Here is a 5635-nt window from a genome sequence, read left to right on the forward strand (position 1 = left end):
GCACTGACTGGAGGAGAGTAGGGAGGGGCCAATTTGCGGCGGGACTAAACCTGTAGCTGATTGGTCATGGCCTGCTGGCCGTGACCAATCAGCGACGCGGGATTTCCGTTACAGACAGAAAGACAGACAAACAGACGGAAGTACCCCTTAGACGATTATAAAGATAGACGGATAATCTATCTATAGATATATTTATAGATAGATATATCGATAGATACATAGATATACTAAACATCGGGCTTGGTATTATCTATTTATCTATTATCTATCTAGCGATATATCTGTCTAGCTATAGATATATCTATCAATAGATATATTTATAGATAGATGATAGATCTATTTTCTATCTATCCCATATCTATCAATCTATCTATCTATCTGTTATCTATCATCTATCTGTATGTGTGTGTAAACATTCTTCAATGGAGTATGTAAATGAAGAGGTTGGACAAGAAATGACATCACCTTTTTTTTTGTATATCTTTATTGAGCTTACAAAAACACAAATCCGCGTTAAAAACGCAGGTGACCTGCCAGTGACCTCAGGTGCAGATTTTACCTGCGTCAAATCCTGATGCAATCCTGAACGTGGAAACATACCCTTACAATCACAGTATACTCTTAGCTACTTTTCCTAAATATATATTAAAAAATCAGCCTCCTCCATGACCCCTCTAGCTGTCCTTTCCATCTCCAAGAGAGGTGTGTTTTTTGACATTTTAGAAAAAAAAAGGTTCATCCATTTTCTCATAATTAAAGAAACCTTGAATTGATGTAATCTTTGTCTTCAGGACTCTTCTAGTCTGTGAACTGGGTGTTATTAAAGGGAAGGTGCCGTGATTTTAATTTTTGTATTAATAATTATTGATTATACAATCAATTATTTTTAATACAAAATTAAATTAACTACTTTAATAGTTTTTTATTTATTGACATTTGTGTGTGCCACTGGGGGCTGCCATTTTGACTAGTGGGGGTGTGTGTGTCTGGGAAGGACACTTGCACTCCTCACTTACGGCAGCCATGGACATAGGAGCCAACAGTCGGACCCCGACTTACATTGAGGCCGCTCCTCCTGCCTCTCAGCTGTGACCTGGACACGCCCACTGGGCTGCTACGTCACAGCTGTGAGAGGAGCTGTGAGAGGAGATCGCGGCCATTTTGTTTGCTGTGGGCTGCGAGGACAGAAGATGTTGAGGAGAAGCTGCTGGGAGCGAGGGTTTGGGGTAAGTATCTGCAGCATTAGCAGTGATCGCAGCCTGTACTTATTACACTGCCGACCTGCCCTGTGTTGCTGAAAGCTTCCTCCCTCAGTCCAGGGGCAGGAAATCCCCCAGCAGCAGCAGTGTGTCTCCCTGTACATGGAGCGTTATGTGTGCAGCACTGATCTGTGGCAACACTTCATCACCCCACACAGTGACTGTCCCTGTAGATTGCAGCCTGGAGTCTGAAGCCCCATGATTCTCTGCAGCAGGGGATCCCTCCTGGTTACAAGGGGCGGCACCCAGGCTGGCCTGTAATGGTTAACCCTTCCCTGCCTGCAGCTGTGCATGGTGCAGGGGGATCAGTGTGCAGGCAGGCAGCAGCCTGGGGGCTTCACCTATGGATCAGGTGGGAGGTCTGCACAATGTAAAGAGGTGGGCTATGGTTGGCACAGTAATAGTGTTCTAACATTTGGGCTATGGTTGGCACAAGGAAGCAGACCCAGGGGGTGATGACACTCAGCAAGCTCTAGCTGCTGTGTCACTACAAGTCCCAGCATGCCAGGACTGAGCTCCTAAGTGTTGTAGTCCTGCAGCTCCTCAGGTCTCCTGCCTGATCGTCCTACTATACAGTGCAGAGCAGAGGGCAGGTGGTCTGAGACTAGTGATCCAGGGAGCAGAAGAGGAAAGACTGAGACTGAGCCCTGACACCCACCCTAAGCTCACTGACCCACCCCATGCCCCCTGACACCCATCTCCTGCTCCCTGAAACCCACCTCAATCTCACCGACACCCCAAGCCTGCTGTCTTTCAGGACAAGCTGTGAGGATCGTCACCAGGGGCGTACATACAAATCATAGGGCGACATAGCATAAGGTCTAATTGCCCCCCCCCCCCCCCAAAAAAAAAATAAAAATAATTGTGGGGGTCACAGAAGGGCATAGCTCACAACTTTCCTGCCTTTACATAATAAATATACCGCCATATATATTTATTACATAATACTGCCATATAGGTCATACATAATGCCGCCAGATATATCTATTACATAATACTGTAATATGGACGGAACGTAATGTTGCCATATATATATTTTTTGCATACTGCTGCCATATAGATCAAACATGATGCCACCATATAATGTATATTTTTTACATAATGCTGCCATATAGACCACACTTGATGCCGCTAATTATTATGTGTGACCTGTATGATGGCATTATGTGTGATCTATATGACAGTATTATATGTAATATGTATGGTTGTATTATGTATTATGTTTGATCAGTATGGTGCAATAATATAAGAACTATATGACGGGATTATATGAGAACTGTATTGTGGGATTATGTGTGATCTATCTATGTGGCAGTATTATGTGAGAATTATATGGTGGTTTTATGTGTGATCTACATGGCGGTATTATGTGTGATCTGTATGTCAGTATTATATTCAGAAAGCGGACCCCATATGGTGGTTCTGGCTGAGCACCTGCACGCGGGTCTGGGGTAATAGAGGGGACAGCATGACCTCCAGTTAGGTGTAGTCAGGGGAAGGCTGGTGAGGCAGCTGAAGAGAGGGGTCTCATTTTTATTGTTACTATATGGCTACATTTCCTTCCCAGCGTCACCCCGACTGTGCCTGTCGCCTCGCTTTCACACATCGCCAGGACAGGATCTGAGGAGGGGAATGGGGTCTGCATGCAAAGTCTGGATCAGAACAGGCCATCAATCCTCAGAAATGTTTCCTGGATTTCTGTGGAGCAGACGGTCCATCCAGGTGTGTATAAGACAGCGCTCTATGTATAATCCCTGGCTGCTCCGCGCACCAAACAGGGGGCCCCCATAGACCAGCACACTGCTCTCCTGAAATACTCTGTGCTGCTGTCACCCTGCTCCCTCCACCACATATCTCCCAGAATCCTTGCTGCCTGCCATGGTGACTGTCTACTTGTCAGTATAAGGCTGCTTTCACACTAGCGTCGGTACGGGCCTTTCACAGTGCGTCGTACTGACGCATGCTGTGAAAGAAATGCCCGACGTGGGCAGCGGAAGCAGTCTTGCGACGCTTCCGCTGCCCCATTGTAAGGTCTGGGCATGAGGGGGCGGAGTTTCGGCCGTGCATGCGCGGTCGAAAATGGTGGACTCGACGCACAAACGTTACATGCGTCGGTAATGTTAGTCTATGGGGAAAAACGCATCCTGCAGACAACTTTGCAGGATGCGTTTTTTCTCCTGAATGACGCATTGCACCGTACAGCCAAAATCGCTAGTGTGAAAGTAGCCTAAGGTTTGCCGTCCACGCTCAGTATTTGGTCAGTATTTTACCTCAGTATTTGTAAGCCAAATCCAGGAGTGGGTGATAAATGCAGAAGTGGTGCATATGTTTCTATTATACTTTTCCTCTATTTGTTCCACTCCTGGTTTTGGCTTACAAATACCGAGGTAAAATACTGACCAAATACTGATAGTGTGACGGCAGCCATACTCTGCAGTCACCAACAAAATGGCTGCTCACTGGGTCCCTGAATCTCATCCTCTCTAATCCCTTAGCAAACACCCAGAAGGGGAGGAGACATCACACAGGTCAGCAGACTCCGCCCATAATTACTGCAGTGCAGTAATGTGAGCTATTTGTACACTAGGTTTTTCTGAAATTTCAGCAGCTGCTCCCCCTAGTGTTGAAAAGTGGAAATTCCAAAACTTTTCAAATTATTTTTCATATTTTACTAAATTATAAACAAATGATAATATTTTTTAAGAAAATGTAATCATTAATTCTTTACATTTTTACAATTTCTGAAAAAATTTTTTTTTTTATGGCACCTTCCCTTTAAGCCTTTCCTAGCAACAAATAACAAGGATAGTGCCCCATTAACAAGGTGAACATTCACAAAGATCATTCTCCACCAATTGTTTACTTAAGGTTACCGGATTCGGAGGCTGCACCAAGTCACAAGACTGTTCCTCTCTGGAACAATGGACTCACGACCCACTCTGCTCCACTGGCTGTTCCTCCATCTTAAACGGGAAGGAGACCTGGAGGCAAAGCACTCTCAGTGCCGTCAGACCCTATTTAACATGGGGGACCCACTACAGCTCATGGACGGATGCCTCCTCTGGACCCCTGATGCACTTATCAGGGTGCATCAGTTCCAGCATGCCCTGCGTATGCATTGCTGGATTCAACAGAGTAGCCGGAGACATGCTAGAAGACATTGGTCTGCTACTGCTTTTCTTCCTTTTTCACTTGCATACGTCATCAGGGCACAATGTCCTGGATAGTGTCTTGCGCCTGAGCAGCCGGCAAGCATGGCCATCGGGTGACCATAAGGTAATGGTCCCGCCGATTGTGCGCGTCCAATGAAGCAGGCCCCTTTGGATCGACCGCAGAACTTCCAGGTCCCTGGCCGCAGGAGAGACGGTGCCCTGCCAGAAACCGACCGGCCCAGGTCTGGGAATAATTTTCTTTATTCTGTCGCCATTTTAACAAGGTTCCCTCTTCCAGGACAGGAAACCAACTGAGATGTTCGAGAGGCACCGCTCTTTTATGTCTGTTGGTTTTCTGTCCTTGAAGGGCGGATCCCCTCTCTCAGGTGGTGCTGTCATGGGTGATAGGAAAAATGTAATTTCCAATTGATTCCTATTGGAGATGTGTATATTAATTTTGCAAAGATTTCAGCAGAGAAAAGTGATGCAACCAAATGAAACATAAGGCACTGCTTCTGGAAATATTTGATTATTTTAGCAAACTTTTTTTGAAAACTTTTTTTGTCACTATGGGAAGAGTAACTAACTTTTTCAAATATCAATGCAGTTTTTCCTGTATACACAGTTAAGGCCAGAAATATTGAACAGTGACAATCTTCGCGATTTGGGTTCTGCATCTCACAATTTTGGATTTAAAACTAAACAACTGAGATGTAATTGAAGTGTAGACTTACAGGTTTAATTAAAGGGGTTGAACAAAAATATCCTGTGAAACGTTTAGGAATTGCAAGCATTTTTCTACAATGTCTCCTTTCAGGGGCTCAAAAGTAAGTGGAAAAATTAACTACCATAAATAAAATGTTGATTTTTAATACTTTGTAAGGAATAATTTGCAGGCAATGACTGTCTAAAGTCTGGAAGCCTTGGACGTCACCAAACACTGACTTTTCAACTTTGTGGTGCTTTACCAGGCCTTTACTGCAGCTGACTTCAGTTGTTACTTGTTTGTGGGCCTTTCTGCCTTGAGGGTATGTTTCCACGTTCCGTTAAGGTAGCGATTTGGATGCAGCAGATACACGCTCTGTCCAAAGTGCTGCTGGGTTTTGTATGCGCGGTGATTCTGCATGTGTTCATTGAACACGTGGAATCACCGCGTCCTATACACAGCGTGCTATTTATCTTGCGGAGACTAAGCATCTCCGCAAAATAAATAAGACATGCGGC

At 44.9% G+C, this 5635-nt stretch overlaps 1 long non-coding RNA gene across 1 annotated transcript; it reads left to right on the forward strand.

Annotated features, from left to right (window-relative positions):
- Window positions 1-1075: 1075 nt before the first annotated feature.
- On the forward strand, window positions 1076-5283 carry LOC138665175 (uncharacterized). The gene is made up of 3 exons (XR_011318428.1): window positions 1076-1226; window positions 2827-2981; window positions 4128-5283. It is a non-coding gene; the product is annotated as an uncharacterized lncRNA (long non-coding RNA).
- The last annotated feature ends 352 nt before the right edge of the window (window positions 5284-5635 follow it).

The sequence above is a fragment of the Ranitomeya imitator genome, chromosome 2 (genome assembly GCF_032444005.1).
Source record: "Ranitomeya imitator isolate aRanImi1 chromosome 2, aRanImi1.pri, whole genome shotgun sequence".
NCBI lineage: Eukaryota > Metazoa > Chordata > Amphibia > Anura > Dendrobatidae > Ranitomeya > Ranitomeya imitator.